This window comes from Daphnia pulicaria, chromosome 1 (assembly GCF_021234035.1).
Source record: "Daphnia pulicaria isolate SC F1-1A chromosome 1, SC_F0-13Bv2, whole genome shotgun sequence".
In the NCBI taxonomy this organism is placed as follows: Eukaryota; Metazoa; Arthropoda; class Branchiopoda; order Diplostraca; family Daphniidae; genus Daphnia; species Daphnia pulicaria.
The window spans coordinates 38,619,763-38,630,663 of record NC_060913.1 but is presented as its reverse complement, the minus strand read 5'-3'; positions in this window follow the sequence as shown (position 1 = coordinate 38,630,663).

Genomic DNA, 10,901 nt, shown 5'->3' with positions numbered 1-10,901 from the left:
TCGGGCCAAGAGTGACACAGACGTACAATGCACAGGGCAGAAGAGATGCTGCACAAACACGGAAACGTTCCATTTTATTTATTTTTTCGGCTGCTGTCGCTCCCGAAAACCAACAAAGAAAAGGACCACATCTTCCATGGAAATGAAAAGAAAGACAAAAAAATAGTCGGTGTAGTAAATATTCCCGACTTTTCCGTGGAATAATAATGACAGTTCAACCCGGCGTATATAGTTAGCATTTTGTACCATTAAGAATGTGCAACTTTTGAAATAGTTGACGAGTTTTTTTCCCTTTTTTTTTTGTTTTTTTTTTATTTTTTTTTTGTTATTTTTGACAAGAAATGTGCGTAACGGAGCGTGCATAAGAATCCTCTGGAAAATGTAACGAAGGAAGAAAAAAACGAAAAAAACTCTGAGATTCGAATGAGGACGAACTCGGTGTATAACCGCACCCACATTTTAACGACAGTTCACCGCGTGTTTTGGCAACGGTTTCTGCTGACTTTTCTCGCCATGTTCGTCTTCACAATATTTTTTTTTTTGTTCTTTTTTTTTAGAATAAAAGAAAAATAAAGAACGAAAACAACGAAAATAACGAAACGAAGATTCCTCCACTTTTTGGCTTAGCTAAGAGACGGCCTTTCGATCTGTCTGAAGCGAAATTTTCGCTAACGGTTTTCTTGTTTTTCAAAAGTCATTTATTTTGTTACAATTTTCTTTTTCTTCTTTTTCTTTTTCTTTTTCTTTTAGTTTAATGGTCGACTGCTTTATATTCGCTGAGAATTATGCAGATTGAGGCTACTGGTGTAATTGCTGGCCGATATTAATATTAATTTGGGTCTACTGCTGCTATTGTTTCTTCATGTTATAATGGCACGACTTTTGAAATGGGAGGAATTCTTTTTTCCCTTCCAGTTGTAATTGCAAGTTCCGGTTGTATCCGATATCCTTTGATAGATTGGGTTGCCATACAAAACAACATTTTAGTCGCTTATTCTCCCCCGGTCCAATCAAAATGTCGTTAGAGACAGCATTTAGCATCGATCAATTTTTCTGGCTGGAAAAAAAAATTATGCACTTTAATTATGTAGAAATCGGTGTTGAGTAAGCCAATTGATCTACTTATTCCCACGCTCAAATTTCTTCGCCAGAAATGACAAAAAAAATGTATAAAACAATATTTTAAAGGACCATTCAACCCTTTACACATAATAATCTCAGAGCATGTTTTATTATTTTTAGATTGAAAAGAAAAAGGACATGGCAATTCTCATTGCGATAAATCTCTATCAAAAGTCTAGTGAAAGAAATAACAGTAGAACAATTCATCCAATATCTACAGGTTCGGCACAGAATTTAAAAGAGAAAGAAAGAAAGAAAGAAATTGTTTTTTTATTTTTCTTTGGTCTCCAGCAGATGGGGGGCGGCCAACTGCTTGGGAGGCGGGGGACATTTTGAGTCAGACGGACAATGTCGAGATTACTAGACGCTATATAGCAGTAGCATACAGCAAGACTAAACCCGGCCCTTTGGCCGCTTCGGGTGCTGCTGCTGCTGTTGGTGATGTGTCCTGCTTGGAAATGTCATAAGCGGGCCATGATTAGTGCCCGTGATTTACACGAGCACACACACAGAGGAGACGTGAGTAGAGTAGAGAAGAAATGCGCCCCTTTTTTTTAAGGAGAATGCGTCGCCGTCGTCGTGGCGGTGGTGGTGGGGGTGGAGGCGATTGAAATAGAAAATGCCGAGACCAAATATCCATGGGAATGGGGCATGGACGCCAAGTTATTTCAACCGATGCACTTCTCTCTAATATCAGCCAGAGCCAAAAAAACTTCAAACTTTTGGGGGCTCTGCGCATAACTGGGTTGTATATACCCCTTTTTTTGTGTTGGGTTGTTTGGTTTTGTTTCGTCTCCCGGTCACCCAAAAGACAAGAAAAAAGACCAAAAACTGAAACAATCAAATCCCAAAAAAAAATATGGCGGACTTGTCACGCGTGTCGACGATGCGCTTGAGGTGCCCATGCAAAACAACGAACTGCTGGATGCAGGTAAAAGAAAAAAAAGAAATGTATAAAAGAAGAACCTTAATCTTTTGATAGAAATCGGCATGACGCCGATATATATACTGCCGCCTTCCAGGGATGGATATATCCATTCTGAATCCTTAGAAAAAAGAAAAGAAAAAAGAAAAAACACATGCTAGCTGGAACGCTGCCCACCAGATATGAGCTCTAGTGTACAAGGAGAGAGATGAGATATTCCAGAAAAGAAATATATAAGTTTCAGAGACCGTTGAAATTGTCACTCAGATTTTTTTATTTTTTGGCTTCGACAATTTTTGACTTTTGGCCGTTTCAAATTGAAAATGGCGCCCTCGCTGGGCCAATAAATCTGTCGCTGGTTCTCTATTGTGTGTGAAGGTCTGTTGCGACACACATTATCGTTAGAGATTCTACATGTTCTACAACTGATATATTCCTCCCATCAGTTCGGATTTTGGAAGATCATTTCTTTTAAGTAATTCGGTCTCGGGTTACCCACAGAGAGTTTGCACGCCGTTTTCCCGAGAGAGATGGATCACATTTTGCTGAAACTCGGTGAACCGTATCCTTTTGTTTTTACACGGATATGTGAAGCAGCAGCAACAACTCTTTAATAATAATCAGAAGAAAAAGAAGAAGAAGAAAAAAAGACAGATCAACAATATTATATCTTTGACAAGGTCAACGAACTGTGGCTGGCTGGAGGTGTGTGTGCGTCATTACAGCTAGCCGATGCAACGGCAAAGTTAGAACATTCCTCAGCACGGTCTCTCGCGGCAATGAGGAAGGAAGAAATTGTGCCCGATCATTGTCAACGCGCCACCCTTTTCTATAGAGTATGGCTTATTATATATTTGCATTTTCAAAAGTTATCGCAATTCCAATCGCCTTTTTTTGAAGAAAATGTCGATCCTTGCAGAATTCAATCTTTCGAGTGAATTTTTTGAAATTTCCAAAAATTCAAATGGTCTCAATAAATTGACCGACAGCCATAAATCTACCGGCGACTTCTTTTTTCGGGGAAAACTATACATGAAAGGATTGGGTTGCTTCAACTTTCCGTTAGCTGTCAGGGCGCACCAACAATAACGCGATGTGATGGTCCGCATAATTTATTCGTGATTTCCCATTTTGTTCTTTCCTTTAGCTCCATTCTGTATTACAATCTGTAATACTGAATTGTGATTGGGCCAGTTTTATATACCCAAATTAAAAGCACATGGAAAAGTAAGGAATAAATTTTAAAAAGTAAATTTTAAAAAAAATAATAAAAAAACGGGTCCGACTTTTTTTTGTAAGTGAACCACGGGAAAAATGGGAAATATTTTTTACCCTATTTTTACCAATTCCCCTTTTTCCCCATTTCCCCTTACTATTTTTTCATTTTTCCTAGTTTCCAAATTTTTCCGAATTTCCACGAATTTTCCTTGATTTTCTCAAGCTTTATTTTCCCGACGAGTGAACCACGGGGAAAAGAATCGGCAACTCCTCGGGTGACTATAGCAGATGCGCTAATGCTGATAATAATACTGTTCCACAGAAATGCTGATTATTAGAATATAATAATGAGCCAAAAGTCAAAGTTTTTTTTTTCGCCATTCATCTGTTGTTGTAACCGACTACACCGCGGCCATTTTATCGACTGAATCTCAGAAACGAGCAATTCAGATTTCACCCGCGGTTGGCGAGTTTAATTTAAAAAAGAAAAAAAAAGCTGAGTTAAGGATATTCGAACTTGGCGCTATTACACGCGGTCAGAACGGATCTTTTTTTCTACTTTGTTTTCCTACTTCAAGCTTTTTTCAGTTGAAAGTATATCATTTCAGTTTTTCTGCACTGCCAGCTAATAATCCTCTTAGATTTCAAAGACATCAATCTTTGTGTTACATCTTTTAACCTTGAATATACTGTACAAATGCGTCGTCGAGTGACGACTATTATCAATTCGATTCTTTCCGTGACGTTGGGCAGTTCTAACCTTTGAGGATACGATATAGAATCCCGCGTACAATACGACAGCAAGTACGTGTTGTACAGTTTGCTGTTAGCCATTCACACCTGTGTACAATTGACGATGAAGTCATAGTAGTAGGCTATTTATCAGAGCTGACGAGAAAAGAGCGTGTCCAATGGGCATTTGTGTATACATTAGACTCGTCAAAGGGGTTTCGGCCGCAAAGCCGCTCAACAGGCTTTGAATTAACAATAACAACACGTGGTTGGTGGCAAATCAATGGGGAGCTAGACGGACCGGTTTCGGCGCCATTGAATGGCCAGCGCAAGCCAGCCGGTCACCCATTATTAACTATAGAGAAGAGTAGCCTTCATCGTCTGATGCGGCTGCGCGCACCAGTTTTTCAAAGCTTGAATGGAGATATGAGCCAGAGAATAATGGGCGATCGATTCCAATTGGGATAGTGCGCGTGCCCCCACCAGTCCACCCTATAGATAACCGGAGTCAGCCGCTGTCCTTTATATGAGCCGATGATATTATCCCCCCCCCCCCTCCCCCGGAACCCCCTCAAAGTCGACCGAGGGGGACAAGGGGCAGTACACCAATGATGGGGATGGCAAACAATTGGAGACCATAGCCCATAGAAAAACGGCCACTCTTATATGTATGCCCCCACACATCCACCGTCCGTTGTATTACGTATAGACAGCAGCCCCCATGTTGCTCCATTGAAATCCACTTGGGGTCAATCAACAATCACACACTTCACGCCAGCGGCTTCATAGTGTGTCCACATAGCTTATGCAAATCACTTTTCACTATTACGCGTGTCATAAGGACAATGAAATGCTAACAAAACAAAAGCACATCATTAGCGGGAAATTCAAAATCCTAGTTTTTGATACAGTATTTTTTTATGATTCAATCAAAACCATAAATTCGTGTCCAAAATTTTTTTATTCGAATGTCGATGACAACATCGGACTCGGACATTTAAAAATAAAATAATAATTTCTTTATTTTTTTTTTACTGCATTAATCTGTGAAAAAAGATTTTTGATTAAACGTCCAGCGATCTTTGGGTATAATATAATGTATTCATCCCCCAGCGCAAAATTGCGCAACCGGCTACGATTACGACGGAAAGGCGGCAGAACCATTCCAAAAGAGACAAAAGTCTGACAAAAAAGTATTCACGTGCTTTATAACTGAGTAGTATTTAGCTTCTTTTTTTTTTGAAAGCTTAGACTTGTACGACGAAAAGGTGATGTAAAGGGAGGATGCTGCGGAATTCTGGGAAGCGATTGACTATAGCGCCTCATTTGTGAGCCCTTGTATTCCGAGAATCTCATCGGCCAGTGCTCAGCAGAAAAGTTTATTTTCACAAGGAATAAGGCAGCCCCAACAGCCCAACAGCAGATAGTAATAATACACACAATAGACGTCAAAAGAAATGCAGTTGGTTTCTATAATCAGTATACGAAATTAAAAAGAACCGATCCGACTAATATTACACATTGCCAGCAGTTGGTGACGATTAAAACTAACGAACATCATTTTAATTAGCCTACATCAGTTGGGGAATACTATATAATACGAGTCTACGTGTATTACATGTAGCGGTACATGTCTAGGCGTGTGTCTAGGCATATATTGAAATGGCCATATACACAGTTTGAAGCGACGATATGGGAAATCGTTCAATCGTTACTATATGCAAATGCCAAGAGAGAACTATAGAGGCCTCAACTCTCGATGCAGATGCCTTGTGGTACGCGTACATAACGTTACACGCATAAATTCCTATAAATAACGTGGGATTCTCATTTTTCTCTTTTCACCAGCCTCAGCAGCACACCCAACCGTCACTAGTGGAAATCTATGAAAGAAGGAAGGAGGAAGAGAAGAAAAAAAAGGAAGAGTGAGTGAGAGAGAGGATACAACAACAAAAAATACAGTCTGGTGGTATATAACTCTTGTAAACGGCAAGAAAAGGTTTCCATTGTGGCGCCCTCAACTCGCGCTCCTTTGCATACGGTCGTTTGCATATCCTCGGATAAGAGAGTGTACACATCTATAGTGGTGGGGGGAAAAAGAATGAGAAGAAGAGAAAAAAAAAATAGAAGGTGGAGGATGTATATATACTATACGTATAGATGAGGGAAGACCGACAAAAAAGGCTTTAACTAACATCGATGACACGACAATGGCGCCCAGAACGCAAAGGGGAAACATCATATATATACATACGGCATCGAATATTTTAAATATGCAACTTACCTGATCATTTTTTTTTCTTTTTTTTTCCCTTTGCTCCGTAGTAGTACTTCTCTACGCCATACGTCACGTTATATTCAAACTGGGTGCCCCATCCTTCTCTCTTCTCCAGCAGCGTCTCTTTGCAACCCTTTTTTTTTCTATTATTACGCGACCATTTGCATATTTCTTCTTCTTATTCTGGCTTAACGGTTTTTTCCTTCTCAGTTCATCGAGCGCTGCTGGGTCGGTCGTCGTCGTTGCTGCTGCTGCTGCTGCTGATGGTTATATGTTGTAGGATGGAAAAGCAGAAAGCTCTTTTGCATGCTTATTGTCATCCTGGCTGTACTAGAACACGGCACTAACTGCATTGATCATTGAAATTCCCTCGTCGTTTCAATACATCCAACGGCCGATCACGCGTGAGAAAAAATAAAGTTCTTTTCCGCCTCTCCTCAGCCTATCTATAGGCCTGTATACCTTATACTATACAGTAAGGCTATTTATGCATTCGTCCCTAAGAGCATTTCAACTGTTTGATTTTAATATAAATTTTAATTGATTTGAATATAAAAATCGAAAATTTAGAACAAGTCGTGGAGATTTAGAAAAATTTGTTAAACAAGAAATAATGAATTCAGTTTTGAAATTAAATCTAGTCTGATGACTCAGAATGGTCCGCTTCCTTGATTGCTTCATTCCGTCAACTTGCGAGAACATGCATATATCCTACTATAGGCTATAGCTACTCTCTCCGAGCTTTGTTGAAAAACTTAATTGTGTGGGTTGGGCGGTTGAAGAAATTCTTTAAAAGAAATTGGCAAGTGCCCGGAAGCTGACATGTGCTAAGATAAATCTAAAAAGTTTTTTTCTTGACTTATTTTTCATTTTTATTTATTTATTTTTTTTTTCAAAAATTTTTTGTTCACCAATTCTGAAAACAAAAAAAAAATCAAATTTTTCACAAAATTTTAAATTTCCACTTGGCATTTGCAAAAATAAAAAAAAAAGCAAATGTATAAAATAAAAGAAATTCTTCGTTTTTCTCGTCGGGTCTTTGACATGAAAAAAAGAAAGAAAGAAAAAAAGTTTTTCGTTTTTCAAGGTCCTGATCGTTATATATTTGAATATAGCTGAGCAACTGAGTTCTGGGACGTATTGAATAGGATAGGACGGAGGGGAAGAACGAAGAAAAAGAAGAAGAAGAAAAAAGTGTTGAACGCTCCAGTCCCGCCGAAAGGCCAGCCACCAATCAAAATGTTCCATCTGTAGCTTTAAGGCGACCGCGAGAGAGGATAAAAGAAGAAGAAAAAGAAGAAGAAAAAAACAGAAAAAAAAAGAAAAGAAAGTATCCTAAACTCCTTTTTAGAAGTTTTGCCTTTTTTGCGTTTGGCTGTGTGTGTGTGTGTGTGTGTGTGTGTGTGTGTGTGTGTGTGTGTGTGTGTGTGTGTGTGTGTGTGTGTCTGATTACCGAGAGATTCTCTCAGGTTTGAAGAAAACAGATTTTGAACAGAAAAAATATATATATACACGCGTATACACTATATATATAAAAAAAAGGAAAGCCAGAGGGAAAATATGTGGATGACCATATAAGAAGTATCTAGAGAAAGAAAATAAAAATACAAAATAAAAATAAATAAATAAAGAAGAAGAAAATAAGGAAAGACGAAGGAGGTTTAGTTGTATAGGGAGAAAAAAATGATAAAAAGAAACGAGATTTTGAGCTATCTATGCAGAAACGACAACTGCTACATACGTTACACTGTATATATAGCTGAAATATCTAAATATTAGAAGAATGAAGGGAAAATGAACTGACCAACAAGTTGGATGCAATGGTCCTGGCAAATAGAATCAATCGGGAGAGAGTTGAATGCAAGGGACTGTGCCAACAGAAATCATTCGCGATGAAATAAACCCATTGGCTTTTTCAAAATGATAAAGAAAATTGAAATGATGAAATAATCAGTAAAAAAAAAACATCAGTATATTTTGCGCATAATTAAATTGCTGTCCAGTCAGAATGATTACAGTTGACTGAACTGTCAAACAGGTTCTGCATGGTGAATAGAGAGTTGGTCCAGTTGAAGATTTATGGGGACGTACAAGCCCGATTTTTGTGTGATGGTGTCCACCAGCAGCACGATTTTATCAGCTGATTAATCAAAACAAAAGTTTAGCTTGCTAATTGAGTTCGTCGCAACCGTCAGTTCTCTTATCGGACGGATTTCTTTTTTAATAAAATTAAAAAATAATGTAACTGAAAAAGAAATCAAGATACTCTCGCTCAGCATATCATTTTCCAACATTATAACCATTTTAACTCCCCCTTTTCCCCCTTCATAATATTACTACCTTAGTATGCAAAAATCGTTAGGCCCACCATTGAATGACGGAGAAAAAAGTGTACAATCGAATATATCTCTTGCGTTTATTTATGGCCTGGTGGTTTTCTGAGGCTACAGAGAACAAAAAGTCTTGAATGTTTAACATGAAGAGTCGTTTACTACATGGGCCTACTAGTAAGCGAGTCCTCCTTAAATTCGCCACTGTATGTTGCCCCCCCCCCCTGCTATGCCTATATAGTTGCTGTGAATATGTAAATTCTGTTATAAATGCAGCTGCACCCCAATATTCACCCCGATTCTCCCACATTTCTCGGATCTATCGCTATGAGAACCTCGGTGCTCCAGTTGAAATTTATTCACTTGATATTTCACCCCTTCTGTGCATAATAAAAAGATGGAAATGCATAATAAAAAAAAGTGTAGTTGAATCTACTGTGAATCTTGGAATGGGTTACAAGAGATCAATTAAGCTTGAATTCAACGGAATTCCCAGTTGTTGTAACAGCGAGCTGCAACAGGCGCAACTGAGCGCTAGTGATGGCAAGCCGAGGGCCATTTTGACAAAGTGTGGGAACGCATTGTAATAAATAACAGCCACAGTTGATTTTTTATTTAAATAAATCTGCGCAACAGTTCAAATCATTTTTTAATAAAAAGTATGCAAAGCCCTATTATAAATGTTTTCTGATTTGCATTTGTAATTGCGTTTTATGTTTTATGTTGAATGCAAAATATGGAAAATTGGATAAGATAAAAAAAAAATAGCTGATTTCCAGTACAGTGTCTATTTAAAATAAGTAGGCTAATATAAGAATAAATAAATAACATTGAATCAATCTTGTTTAACTTTGCATTTTCTTTGCGAAGATGGAAATAATATGCCGTCAGCAAATTGACTAATGAATCCCCCATGTCAAGTGTCTGGTAAAGTCCAGTCAAGTGCGAGGCATTTAGTTACTAAAAACGTTATTACCATATATAGTACCAATGGCAGCAAAAGCTGGCCATAAGGTTTGTAAAAATTAGGCTGAAATATAGTCGAGGGTGATAGCGGGGGGACGGATAGCATAGCTGGTTACCAGGTTGGGTGATGCTTAATAGCTGGGTGGGGGGACGAGAAATGCAACTAAAAACTTGCCACATTCAAAATTTTGTTTAAACTCGGTATATTTTCAAATTTATTAGAAATGAACATTATTCTCTACTTTTCTAACCGTGGAATGACGCGCGAATAAATGAACAATTGTGAGCACTTTAGATATCGCTAAGGATGAATTAGATCTAAGATAGTCATCCCGATTGAGTTGGATGTTTGATTAATGTTAAGGTCGATAATTCAAGTTAAATTTAATTAACGCCGTAATGAGCGAAGTAAGCCAATGCACTGTTGAAGTAGCATTGAGATTTACCGCTACTTCGGTAATAGATCAGAAAAGTTGAGATTTGGGAACATCACCCTATCTTTCTCGAAAACGATAATGAAACGAAGAAGTAATTGAACTATATTGACTGGTTACTAGTATAATACACTGACATAAACGCAATTCATTAACTCATTATATTTTCATCACATATAATTAAAGGGAAAATTTATTTGCATATCTAACATGTCATATTATAGAAGAACACAGTTCATTATCCCAAAGTGTCACTTTCAGACTTATGAAATTGAAAAATCCGAACAAAACGGTAAAAGTCGGAAGGAATTCAATTTCATTCATTTGATGTTACGCCTGTTACGCAGTCTAGACGGTACAACGTGTGTCCGTTTAGTCAAGTCCTTACTTTTGGTTACAAAAATAACACACGGAAGAGGCTTCCGTGTGTTTGAGATAATGAACAGTGTACTTCTATAATATGGCATGTTATATATACAAACAAACTTTCCCTTTAAATATGTGTGTTAAAAATATAGTAAGCTAATGGATTGCGTTTATGCCAGTACACTTTACTAGTAACCAGTCGATATAGTTCAATTACTTCTTCGTTTCATTATCGTTTACGAGAAAGATAGGGTGATGTTCCCAAATCTCAACTATTCTGATCTATTACCGAAGTAGCGGTAAATCTCAATGCTACTTCAACAGTGCATTGGCTTACTTCGCTCATTACGGCGTTAATTAAATTTAACTTGAATTATCGACCTTAACATTAATCAAACATCCAACTCAATCGGGATGACTATCTTAGATCTAATTCATCCTTAGCGATATCTAAAGTGCTCACAATTGTTCATTTATTCGCGCGTCATTCCACGGTTAGAAAAGTAGAGAATAATGTTCATTTCTAATAA